Below are 14,367 nucleotides of genomic sequence, written 5' to 3' on the forward strand. Positions count from 1 at the left end.
GTATCTGTTCATGTCCTTCGCCCACTTTTGAATGGGCTTGTTTGTGTTTTTCTTGTAAATCTTTTTTAGCTCGTTGTAAATTCTGGATATCAGCCCTTTGTCAGATGGGTAGGCTGCAAAAATTTTTTCCCATTCTGTTGGTTGCCGATTCACTCTATTGACTGTTTCTTTTGCTGTGCAGAAGCTGTGGAGTTTGATTAGGTCCCATTTGTCTATTTTGGCTTTTGTTGCCAATGCTTTTGGTGTTTTGGTCATGAAGTCCTTGCCTACGCCTATGTCCTGAATGGTTTTGCCTAGGTTTCCTTCTAGTGTTTTTATGGTGTTAGGTCTTATGTTTAAGTCTTTAATCCATCTGGAGTCAATTTTAGTGTAAGGTGTCAGGAAGGGGTCCATTTTCTGCTTTCTGCATATGGCTAGCCAGTTTTCCCAACACCACTTATTGAACAGGGAATCCTTTCCCCATTGCTTGTTTTTATCAGGTTTGTCAAAGATCAGGTGGTTGTAGATATGTTGTGTTGCCTCCGATGCCTCTGTTCTGTTCCATTGGTCTATATCTCTGTTTTGGTACCAGTACCATGCTGTTTTGATTACTGTAGCCTTGTAGTAGAGTTTGATGTCTGGTAGTGTGATGCCTCCTGCTTTGTTCTTTTTGCTTAGAATTGACTTGGCTATGCGGGCTCTCTTTTGGTTCCATATGAAGTTTAAGGTGGTTTTTTCCAGTTCTGTGAAGAAGGTCATTGGTAGCTTGATGGGGATAGCATTGAATCTGTATATTACTTTGGGCAGTATGGCCATTTTCACGATATTAATTCTTCCTAACCATAAACATGGAATGTTTCTCCATCTGTTTGTGTCCTCTCTTATTTCGTTGAGCAGTGATTTGTAGTTCTCCTTGAAGAGGTCCTTTACATTCCTTGTTAGTTGTATTCCTAGGTATTTTATTCTCTTTGTAGCGATTGTGAATGGCAGTTCGTTCTTGATTTGGCTCTCTTTAAGTCTGTTATTGGTGTATAGGAACGCTTGTGATTTTTGCACATTGATTTTGTATCCTGAGACTTTGCTGAAGTTGCTTATCAGTTTCAGGAGCTTTTGGGCTGAGATGAGGGGGTCTTCTAGATATACAATCATGTCGTCTGCAAATAGAGACAATTTGACTTCCTCCTTTCCTAATTGAATACCCTTTATTTCTTTTTCTTGCCTGATTGCTCTGGCTAGAACTTCCAGTACTATATTGAATAGGAGTGGTGAGAGAGGGCATCCTTGTCTAGTGCCAGATTTCAAAGGGAATGCTTCCAGTTTTTGCCCGTTCAGTATGATATTGGCTGTCGGTTTGTCGTAAATAGCTTTTATTATTTTGAGATACGTTCCATCGATACCTAGTTTATTGAGGGTTTTTAGCATAAAGGGCTGTTGAATTTTGTCGAAGGCCTTCTCTGCATCAATTGAGATAATCATGTGGTTTTTGTCTTTGGTTCTGTTTATGTGGTGAATTACATTTATAGACTTGCGTATATTGAACCAGCCTTGCATCCCCGGGATGAATCCTACTTGATCATGGTGGATAAGCTTTTTGATGTGCTGTTGTAATCGGCTTGCCATTATTTTATTGAAGATTTTTGCATCTATGTTCATCATGGATATTGGCCTGTAGTTTTCTTTTCTTGTTGAGTCTCTGCCGGGTTTTGGTATTAGGATGATGTTGGTCTCATAAAATGATTTGGGAAGGATTCCCTCTTTTTGGATTATTTGGAATAGTTGCAGTAGGAATGGTATCAGTTCCTCTTTGTATGTCTGGTAGAATTCGGCTGTGAACCCATCTGGGCCTGGGCTTTTTTTGGGTGGTAGGCTCTTAATTGCTGCCTCGACTTCAGACCTTGTTATTGGTCTATTCAGGGTTTCGACTTCTTCCTGGTTTAGGCTTGGCAGGAGGCAGCTGTCCAGGAATTTATCCATTTCCTCCAGGTTTTCTAATTTATGTGCATAGAGTTGTTTGTAATAATCTCTGATGATGGTTTGAATTTCTGTGGAATCTGTGGTGATATCCCCTTTGTCATTTTTTATTGCATCTATTTGGTTATTCTCTCTTTTCTTTTTTATTAGTCTGGCTAGTGGTCTGTCTATTTTGTTGATCTTTTCAAAAAACCAGCTCCTGGATTTATTGATTTTTTGAAGGGTTTTTCGTGTCTCTATCTCCTTCAATTCTGCTTTGATCTTAGTTATTTCTTGTCTTCTGCTAGGTTTTGAGTTTTTTTGATCTTGCTCCTCTAGCTCTTTCAATTTTGACGATAGGGTGTCAATTTTAGATCTCTCCTTTCTTCTCATGTGGGCACTTATTGCTATATATTTTCCTCTAGAGACTGCTTTAAATGTGTCCCAGAGATTCTGGTATGTGGTGTCTTCATTCTCGTTGGTTTCGAAGAACGTCTTTATTTCTGCCTTCATTTCATTGTTTATCCAGTCAACATTCAGGAGAAAGTTGTTCATTTTCCATGAGGCTGTGCGGTTCTGGGTTGGTTTCTGAATTCTGAGTTCTAACTTGATTGCACTGTGGTCTGAGAGACTGTTTGTTATGGTTTCCGTTCTTTTGCATTTGCTGAGGAGTGATTTACTTCCAATTATGTGGTCAATTTTAGAGTAGGTGTGATGTGGTGCTGAGAAGAATGTATATTCTGTGGATTTGGGGTGGAGAGTTCTGTAAATGTCTATTAGGTTTGCTTGTTCCAGGTCTGAGTTCAAGTCCTGGATATCCTTGTTAATTTTCTGTCTCGTTGATCTGTCTAATATTGACAATGGTGTGTTGAAGTCTCCCACTATTATTGTGTGGGAGTCTAAGTCTCTTTGTAAGTCTTTAAGAACTTGCCTTATGTATCTGGGTGCTCCTGTATTAGGTGCATATATATTTAGGATCGTTAGCTCTTCTTGCTGCATTGATCCTTTTACCATTATGTAATGTCCTTCTTTGTCTCTTTTGATCTTTGTTGCTTTAAAGTCTATTTTATCAGAGATGAGAATTGCAACTCCTGCTTTTTTTTGCTCTCCATTTGCTTGGTAAATCTTCCTCCATCCCTTTATTTTGAGCCTTTGTGTATCCTTGCATGCGAGATGGGTTTCCTGTATACAGCACACTGATGGGTTTTGGCTTTTTATCCAATTTGCCAGTCTGTGTCTTTTGATTGGGGCATTTAGTCCGTTTACATTTAGGGTTAATATTGTTATGTGTGAATTCAATCCTGTCATTTTGGTGCTAGGTGGCTGTTTTGCCCTTTGGTTGATGCAGATTCTTCATTGTGTTGATGCTCTTTACCTTTTCGTGTGTTTTTGGAGTGGCTGGTACTGGTTGTTCTTTTCTATGTGTAGTGCCTCCTTCAGGAGCTCTTGTAGAGCTGGTCTGGTGGTGATGAACTCTCTGAGTTCTTGCTTGTTCACAAAGGATTTTATTTTTCCTTCACTTATGAAGCTTAGTTTGGCTGGATACGAAATTCTGGGTTGAAAGTTCTTTTCCTTAAGGATGTTGAATATCGGCCCCCACTCTCTTCTGGCCTGTAGGGTTTCTGCTGAGAGATCTGCAGTGAGTCTGATGGGCTTCCCTTTGTGGGTAACCCGACCTTTCTCTCTGGCTGCCCTTAGTATTTTCTCCTTCATTTCAACCCTGGTGAATCTGATGATTATGTGTCTTGGGGTTGCTCTTCTAGAGGAGTATCTTTGTGGTGTTCTCTGTATTTCCTGGACTTGAATCTCGGCCTGCCTTGTTAGGTTGGGGAAGTTTTCCTGGATAATATCCTGAAGAGTATTTTCCAGCTTGGATGCATTCTCTTCGTCACATTCAGGTACACCTATCAAACGTAGATTAGGTCTTTTCACATAGTCCCATATTTCTTGTTGACTTTGTTCATTCCTTTTTACCCTGTTTTCTCTAATCTTGCCTTCTCGTTTTATTTCATTGAGTTGATCTTCGACCTCTGATATCCTTTCTTCAGCTTGGTCAATTCGGCTGTTGAAACTTGTGCATGCTTCACGAAGTTCTCGTGTTGTGTTTTTCAGCTCCATCAATTCGCTCATATTCCTCTCTAAGTTGTCCATTCTTGTTAGCATTTCGTCAAGTCTTTTTTCAAGGTTCTTAGTTTCTTTGCATTGGGTTAGAACATGTTCTTTTAGCTCACGGAAGTTTCTTATTATCCACTTTCTGAAAGCTGATTCTGTCATTTCATCACACTCATTCTCCGTCCAGTCTTGTTCCCTTGCTGGTGAGGAGTTGTGATCCCTTGTAGGAGGAGAAGTGTTCTGGTTTTGGGTGTTTTCATCCTTTTTGCGCTGGTTTCTTCCCATCTTTGTGGATTTATCCACCTGTTGACTTTCTAGTTGTTGTCTTTCTGATTTTGGTAATTTTAAGTCTGCTGTGGCAGAACTCATAAACCCCCTGCTCTTCCCCCGAGGTGTTCTGTCCCAGGGAGTTACTGTTTTATGATGTTCCCCTGTGCGGTTGCTGTTTTCCCTGCCCACAAGGTGGCAGCCTAGTCACACTCAGGTTGCAGAGGCTTCGCTAAGCTGCTGTGGGCTCCACCCAGCTTCCGTGTGAGCTTCTGGGTGCAGTTAGAACTGCTTCCGCTATGTTGGCCCGCCCCTGTAGTGACGGAGTCTCTGTAGTGGCGGATTGCCTTGTTAGATTGCCCTGGGAACAGCAGGGTGCCTATGGAGAACGCCCCTCCTCCACAGAGCTGGACCGTCCCGGTTTCAGTTGTGTTTCAGGTCTTCTTGCTGGGTAAGAGGGGACACCGTCTCATCTGATCTGCCTCCGGAGCCGCTGCGTTGGCTAAAGCCGCGGCTCTGAGATTCGTGGCGCTGGCCTGGCTCCCCGTTTCAGCTCCCCTTGCTGGCTTATAGGGGACTCAGACTCTCTCACTTTATACAGTGAACCGTTGCCTCAGGGTGCCGGCCCAGCGGCTGCGCCGTTCAAGCCAGCGGCGCCAGCGGCGCTGGTGACCCGTGTGGCTTCTCTGCGTGTGAATCTCCTGGTCTGTGGGCAGTAAAAATCAGTCTGGAAATACGGCGTCCACTCACCCTCTGTGCTTTCTCTCGGAGCTGCATTCCCGAGTTCCTCCTAAGCGGCCATCTTGGATCAGTAGTTCCTATAAATTGTTTTCTTACAAAAAGGCAACATAAAGTATAAAAAGAAATAAAACGGATTCATGAGACATTTGCTTAGGCTAATAAGTCAGTTAGATAATTTTAGTCAACTTAGATTTGACCTAATATATTACCAAAAATGTTCTCCTCTCGGAGACTTAAAAATTCTGAAATTCGGAGTTTAAATGATTATTATACACATTTTTATTCTTTTTTTGGTTTGCAAATATAATTAGTATTTGAAGACAGTGTCTTTATATGAAGCATTCAGTCAAATTTAATGGATTATTTGCCTTTTCAAAATAAAAATCTTGGGCCCGGGCATGGTAGTTCATGCCTTTAATCCCAGCACTTTGGGAGGCTGAGGTGGGCATATCACAAGATCAAGAGAACTAAACAATCCTGTCCAACATGGTGAAACCTGTCTCTACTAAAAATACCTCCCCCACCCCCCCCAAAAAAAAAATTAGCACGGCATTGTGGTAGGCACCTGTAGTTCCAGCTACTCGAGAGGCTGAGTCAGGAGAATCACTTAAACTCAGGAGGCAGAGGTTGCAGTGAGCTGAGATTGTGCCACTGCACTCCAGCCTGGTGACAGAGTGAAATTCTATTAAAAAAAAAAAAAAAAATCTTGAAGGGGATTGGACCAAGATGACAGACTGGAAGCAGCTCATATGCACTCCTCTCATGGAAAAGAAACAGAATGACTAGTGAAAACTAACCCTGAAGGCTGATCATCAGAGCAACCACATCAAGATCCATCAGGGTAGCAGGGGACAGAGCAGGGAGGCATGAAGCCAGGCACCACGCTGTCTGGGCTCATAATAGGTCCAGAAGAACCTCTCTGACATAGGAAAGGGTAAGTGAGTAAGAGACCTCCAGGTGACTCATGTTTTCCACAGGCACCTGTGCAAAACTGGAAATGAGAGAATCTCCCTGCCTGTCTCCCCATCTCCACATTTCCCCTACCCTGCTTCTAGGCTGGGGTAGTGAACCACCTGGACGTTTTGCAGGGGCAACTCTTAAGACCAAGGGGACGTACATCTACAAGCCTTGGGCCCCATAGCAGACCAGAAACTGGCACTATAGTTCCAACAGAGGCCGCAGTCGCAGTGCCTGGGAGGAGTAAGACTGCTCCATCCTACCTGCCAAGTAGGGGTCAGTGCTGGTGCTAGCTTTCCACCCAGTGGTCCTGCTTTGACCTGAACTCAGCAGGCAGCTGCAGCCTCCTGTTGTCCCAGGAAATGCCCAGGTGGCAGGATGGGCTCCATTGTCCACCCTTTTCATTCATAGTCAGAAGGGCAATGCTTGCTAGAACTTCTGGCCCAGCAATTACATTTGTGTGAACTCAGCTGTAGGGCACAACCTCTTGCCCCAGGAAGCACCCAGATGTCAGAGTGGGTGAACCCACCCATTTGGGTCACTGATAGCCAGGTGAGCCATGCCAGGTACAAATTCTGGTCTAGAGTCCTACATTGCTTGAATCAAGTGAGGGGCCCAACCTCCTCTTGCTCTGGAAACAACCCAATGGCAGGTGGGCAGCTCTACCTACCCCAGCTTTTCATAGCCAGTTGGGCCACATTTGCTAGTGCTTCCAGCCCCGTGGTCTCACTTCTGCCTGAACTGTCTGGGCAGGTGCAACCCTGTGTTCTCCCAGGAAGCACTTGGACGGTAGATGAAGGCTGACTGGCAACCCAGGAATCCCTGCCTGAGGGAAACTTGTGGACCAGAACACACAACAAAAGAAACATGGGCATGGACACAGTCATCAGAAGGGGCTCAGGCAAGACCCAGGAGCAGCCTAGAATTAAAACCAATAGACTGAACCCACATTATACCATCATCAAACCCCCAAGGGCATCAAAGAAGATAAAAGCAAAACAGCGCATCGAAAGGACAGCAACACCAAAGACTAAAGGAACATCAGTCCACACAGATGAGAAAGCGCCATCTCAAGAATTCTTGATAACTCAAAAAGCCGGAGTATCTTCTTGTCTTCAAATAACTACACTAGTTTCCCAGCAATGGTTCTTATCTATGCTGAAATGTCTGAAATGTCAGAAATAAAATTCAGAATATGGAGGAATGAAGGTCACCAACAATCAAGAGAAGGTCAAAATCCAATCCTCACACTCTAAGGAATATAAGAAAACAATACAGGAGATAAAGATAAAAGGGCCATATTAAGAAGAACCAAACTGAGTTGATAAAGCTGAAAAACTCACTTCAAGAATTTCAGAATACAATTGCAAGTATTAACAGAAGAATCTACCAAGCTGAGGAATAGAATCTCAGAGATTGCAGAACAATTATCTGAAATATCTCAGTCAGACAAAAATAAAAAAACAATAAGGAAGAATGAACAAAACCTCCAAGAAACATGGGATCATGTGTGTAGACAAAATCTATGACCCATTCTTGTCTCTGAAAGAGAGGGAGTGAAAATAAGCAACTTGGAAAACATATTTGAAGGTATCATCTATGAACATTTCCCCAACTTTTTTAGAGAGGCCAACATTCAAATCTAGCAAATCTAGCCCTTTTGAGATACTATACAAGATGACCATCACCAAGACACATTGTCATCAGATTCTCTAAGGTCAAAATGAAATAAATTGTTAAAGGCAGTTCTAGAGAAGGGGAAGGTCAGCTACAAAGAGAACCCCATAAAACTAATAGCAGACATTTCAGCAGAAATTCTACAAGCCAGAATATATTGGGGGCCTATATTCAGCAATCTTAAAGAAAATACATTCCACTAAAGAATTTCCAGCCACACTAATTTTCATAAGTGAAGGAGAAATAAGATCCTTTTCAGACAAGCAAATGCTAAGGAAGTTGGTTACCATGAGGCCTGCCTTACAAGAGGTCTTTTAGGGAATGCTTTAAATATGGAAAGGAAAGACTGTTATGGCCACCACAAAACATGCTTAAGTACAGACACCATTGACACTATAAAGTAACTACACAATCAAGTCTGCATAATAAGGACTATGCAGCTGACAACACAATGACAGTTTAAAATCTGCACATGTCAATAACAACCTTGAATGTAAATGGGCTAAATGCCCCAGTTAAAAGGCACAGAGTGGCAAGTTGGATAAAGAAGCAAGACCCAACTGTATGCTGTCTATAAGAGACCCATCTCACATGCAGTGACACCAGTAGGCTCAAAGTGAAAAGATGGGGAAAAACCTACCATGCAAACGGAAAACAGAAGAAAAAAACCCAAATATTTCTGTTCTAATTTTAGACAAAGCAACCTTTAAAGAAACACCAATAAAAAAAAAAAGACAAGGCCAGGTATAGTGGCTCATGCCTGTAATCTCAGCACTTTGAGGGGCCGAGGCAGGTGGATCACTTGAGGCCAGGTATTCAAGACCAGCCTGGACAGCATGATGTAACACTGTCTCTACTAAAAATACAAAAGTTAGCCAGGTGTGGTGACAGGTTCTTATAATCCCAGCTATTTGAGAGGCTTAGGCATGAGAATCACTTGAACCTGGGAGGCGGAGATTGCAGTGAGTTGGGATCTTGCCACTGCACTCCTGTCTGGGTGATAGAGTGAGACCTTATGTCAGAAAAAACAAAAAAGACAAAGAAGAACATTTGTATTAGTCCATTTTTACACTGCTATAAAGAACTGTGTGAGACTGGGTAATTGATAAAGAGGTTTTTTGTTTTGTTTTGTTTTTGTTTTTTTTTTGAGGCAAAGTTTCACTCATGTCTCCCAGGCAGGAGTGCGGTGGCACCATCTTGACTCACTGCAACCTCCACCACCTGGGTTCAAGTGATTCTCCTGCCTCAGCCTCCCAAGTAGCTGGGATTACAGGTGCCCAGCACCACACCCAGCTAATTTTTGTATTTTTAGTAAAGACGGGGTTTCACCATGTTGGCCAGTCTGGTCCTGAACTCTTGACCCTAAGTGATCCACTCGCCTTGGCCTCCCAAAGTGCTGGAATTACAGGCATGAGCCACCATCCCCAGCCAGGAAAGAGGTTTTTATTGACTCATTCTACATGGCTAGTGAGGCCTCAGTAAACTTACCATCATGGAAGAAGGCAAAGAGGAAGCAAGGCACATCTTACATTGTGGCAGGAGAGAGAGAGCATGAAGGAGGAACTGCCACACACTTTTAAACCATCAGATCTCGTGAGAACTCACTATCTCATAGGAACTCATGAGAACAGCATATGGGGGAACCCGACCCCATGATCCAATCACCTCCCACCAGGCTCTGCCTTGACATGTGGGGATTACAACTTGAGATGATATTTGAGTTTAGACACAGAGCCAAAGCATGTGAACATTACATAATGGTAAAGGGTTTAATTCAAGAAGACCTAATTATCCTAAATACAGATGTGCCCAAGACAGGAGCAACCAGATTTATAAAGCAAATTCTTATAGACCTATGAAGAGGCTTAGATACCACACAAGAATAATGGGAGACTTCAATACCACACTGACAGTATTAAATCACTGAGGCAGAAAACTAACAAAGATAGTCGGGATCGAAACTTGACATTTGTCCAAATGGGCCTGACAGATATCTACAGAACCCTCCACCCCAAAACAACAGAATATGCATTCTTCTCATGGCACATACTCTAAAATTTCCTGCACAATTGGCCATAAAATAGTCCTCAGCAAATTAAAAGAAAAGTCACACCAACCACACTCTCAGACCACAGTTTGTTAAATTTTTATCAAAACTAAGAAAATAAAGTGAAAGTATATAATTACATGGAATTTAAACAGCCTGCCCTGAATTACGTTTTGGGTAAACAATGAAATGAAGGCAGAAGTCAAGAAATTTTTTGAAACCAAAGATTACAAAGATACAATGTACCAGAATCTCTGGGACACAGCTAAAGCAGTATTTTGAGGAAAGATTATAGCACTGAATGTTCACATCAAAAAGTTAGAAAGAGTGCAAATTAACAACCTAACATCACACCCAGAGGAGCTAGAGAAATGAGCAAACCAACCCCAAAACTAGCAGAAGACAAGAAATAACCACAATCAGTGCTGAACTGAAGGAAACTGAGATGTGGAAAACCACACAGAAGATCAATGAATCTAATAATTGGTTCTTTGAGAGAATAAATAACATTGGCAAATCACTAGCTAGACCAATAAAGAAAAAAATGAAAAAAGGGACATTATCACTAATCCTGCAGAAATATTAAAAAACACTCAACAAAGATGACCAAAACACCTCTATGCACACAAAGTAGAAAACCTAGAGGAAATGGATAAAATCTTGGAAACACATACCTTCTCAGGATTGGACTAGGGAGAAATATCCTGGTCCAGGACATGAACAGATCAATAATTAATTCCAAAATTGAATCAGTAATAAAAAACCTACCAACCACAAAGAGCCAGGACAAGATGGGTTCATAGTCAAATTCTATCAGATATATAAAAATGAGCTACCCAGGAAGGTGAAAGACCTCTACAATAAGAATTACAAAACACTGCTAAAAGAAATCAGAGATGACAGAAACAAATGGAAAAACAGACCTTGCTCATGGATAGGAAGAATCAATATTGTTAAAATGGCCATATTGCTCAAAGCAATTTATGGATTCAATGGTATTTTATCAAACCAATGACATTTTTCACAGAATTAGAAAAAAAAAAACTATTTTAAAATTCATATGGAACCAAAAAACAGCCTAAATAGCAAGGCAATCTTAGCAAAGAGAACAAAGCTGGAAGTATCACATTGACTGACTTCAAACTATACTATAAGGCTACAGTAACTAAACAGTTACAGTAACTAAAAAGTTTTGTACTGGTACAAAAACAGACACATAGACCAACAGAACAGAATAGAGAGCCCAGAAAAAATGGTACAAACCTACAACCATCCGATGTTCAACGAAGTTGGCAAAAACAAACAATGGAGAAAGTACTCCACCTTCAATAGATGGTGGTAAGATAACTAGCCATATGCAAAAGATTGAACGTGAACCCCTACATTGTACCACCCAGAAAAATCGGCTCAAGAAGGATTAAAGACTTAAATGTAAAATGTAAAACTATAAAAACCCTGGAAGATAACATAGGCAATACCTCTCTGGACATAGGATCAGATAAAGATTTCATGAGAAAAACCACTAAAAGCAGTTGCAATAAAAATAAAAATCAACAAATGAGACCTAATCAAACTAAAGAGCTTCTGCATAGCCAAAGAAACTATCAACAGAGTAAACAGACAACCTACAGAATGGGAGAAAATATTTTTAAACTATGCATCCGACAAAGGTCTAATATTCAGCATTTATAAGGAACTTAAGCAAATTTACAAGCAAAAAACAACATCCTGTTTCAAAGTAGGCAAAAGACACAGGCATTCTTCAAAGAGGATATACACACAGCCAATATGCATGTGAAAGAATGCTTAACATTACTAATGATGAGAGAAGTGAAAATCAAAACTACAATGAGATACTATCTTGGATCAGTCAGAATTGCTATTATTAAGAAGTCAAAAAGTAACAGATGCTGGCAAGGTCGTGTAGAAAAGGGAACATTTATACACTGCTGGTGGAAATGTAAATTAGTTCAACTGTTTCAGAAAGCAGTTTGTCAATTTCTCAAAGAACTTAGAAGAGGATTACCATTTGACCAGCAATCCCATTATTGGGTATATACCCAAAGAAATGTCATCACTCTACCATTAACACACATGCACACATATATTTATCACAGCACTATTCATGGTAGCAAAGACATGGAATTAACCTAAATTCCCATTGGTGGTGGACTGGTAAATATTAAATGGTACACATATACCATGGAATGCCATGCAGCCACAAAAAAGAATGATATTATGTCATTTGCAGCAACATGGATGGAACTGGAGAGCATTATCCTAAGTGAACTAACACAGGAACTAAAAACCAAATGCCACATGTTCTCACTTGTTAAGTGGAAGTTAGACATTGAGTACACATGGACACAAAGAAGGGAACAACAGACACCAGGGCCTACTTGAGGGTGGAGGGTGAGAGGTGGGTGAGGACTGAGAAACTACCTGTTGGATGCCATGCGTATTACCTTGGTGACAAAATAATCATTACCCCCACAACACACAATTTACCTATAAAACAAACATGCATATGCACCCCTGAACTTAAAAGTTAAAAAATAAAAAATACAACCAAAGAAAATGTGAATGTAAAAATTTGGTTGGGAGTAGCAAATGCAAAATTCTAATATAGTACTCTGCTTGAAAATGTCATGGAGAACTTGAATAAAGAGACATTAAAGAATGTAAATCTTACAGTCTTTAAATTTCAAAACTTTGACGTTCAGACCATATATGAAGTAAGACTGAGAGACGGGTTATCAGAATACTTCCTTGCAAGAGTGAAATAGCTAAAAATCAAGCTGAATGGGAAGTCTCAGGAGGTACATGATACCTTATGGAAGAGAGGTTTATTTCTGTCATTTTGTCTGGAGAATTTTTCTTCAAAATATGTTTGGATTTTATGGGCTAAATAAAATGTTTTAAATGAAAAAGATCTCTGAATAAAAAAAGACCTCAATAGACAACTCACCAAAAAGATATATGGATAACAAATACACATATGAAAAGATGCTCAGCATCATACGTCATCAGGGAAATGCAAGTTAATAGAATAACAAGACACACTACACACCTATTAGAAATCTAAAACTCTAACAGCATCAAATGCTGGCGAGGATGTGGAATGACTGAAATGCTTATTACTTGCTTGTGGAAATACAGAATGATACAGACACTTTGGAAAACAGTTAGGCAGTTTCTTGCAAAACTAAATATTCTCTTATATAATCCAGAAATTGTATTCCTTGTTACTCAAATGAGTTGAAAACTTATGCCTACACAAAAATATACACATGGATATTTATAGTGGCTTTATTCATAATTTTCAAAACTTGGAAAATAACCAAGATGTTCTTTAGTAGGTAAATGGATAAACTGTGATACATCCAGACAATAGAATATTATTCAACTCTAAAATGAAGTGAGTCATTAAGCCATGAAAACACATGAAAGGTATTTAAATGCACGTTATTACTAAGTAAAAAAGGTCAGTTTTAAAAGACTACATATTGTATGATTCCACCTGTCTGAGATTTGGGAAAAGTCAAAACTAGGGAGACGAAGGATTTTGGGTTGCCAGAGATTGAAGGGAGGGAGGGATGAATGGGTGGAGGACTTTTTAGGGGTGGTAAAACTACTATGTTTGATGCTACAATGGTGGATACATGTCATTATAAATTTGCCAAAACTCATAGAATGTACACCATCACAGGTGAACACAAATGTAAACTAGGAATTTGGGCAATTACGATTGTCACTGTAGGTTCACCAATTGTAACAAATGCACTACTTTCATAAAAGGATTTTGATAGTCTCAGAGGGATGCATATTTTAGGATGGGGTATACAAGAAATCTCTATTTCTTCCTCCAATTTGTCTGTGAACTGAAAACTGCTCTAAAGATAAAGTATATTAAAAAATCACAGTGACCACAGTTTTAGAAAAACAGAGATCCAGAGACTCTAGAAATTTTTACCATCTCTTATCCTTTACCAGATGCTTAATGTAAGAGTAAATTATTTCTGTCATTGGAATAATAAATAATCTAACTATATTACAAAATTGGCTTTCCCTCTTTACTTGTTTTACACCCTTTATCACATGTCCAAGTCTTTAGCTGGAAGATAAAGTCTTTGTTTTTTCAGATGAACGAGCCAATCTTTGACCCCTTCTCTTTGAAAGAATAATAGAGGATGGGATGCAACTTGGTATCTGTTTCAAAAGAGGATCTGTTTCTAAGTTCTTTATTCAGACCTCTTCTTGGGTAGATATTATTGACAGTAATTGCATCCAATCATCCTTACATTTGAGGTATGTCTAATAGCAGACACTTCTCTGTTCTGTTTTGTGTTTTTGTCTTTGTTTTTGAGCAGGAACTTTAAAGAGCAAGCTGGCACCATGATTTCATAGAAAACTCTGGCAGCATTTCATGCTCTATTTACTATAATAATGTAAAATTTCTCTTTCAATGAGTTCCTTTTCTGGATTTTTTTGGATGTGAAAATACCAACAGAGAGAATATTTCTTTAGCAAATAAAGCTGTAAGATGTAAAGCTCTCTGCTGTGGGTCAGAGAAGTAGAGTTGGCTGGTTGGCACAAAGAAGAAAAATATTCCACAGAGAGACAGTATTAACAACGGT

Source organism: Aotus nancymaae, unplaced genomic scaffold (genome assembly GCF_030222135.1).
Source record: "Aotus nancymaae isolate 86718 unplaced genomic scaffold, 86718_ANA_hifiasm-v0.15.2.pri h1tg000115l, whole genome shotgun sequence".
In the NCBI taxonomy this organism is placed as follows: domain Eukaryota; kingdom Metazoa; phylum Chordata; class Mammalia; order Primates; family Aotidae; genus Aotus; species Aotus nancymaae.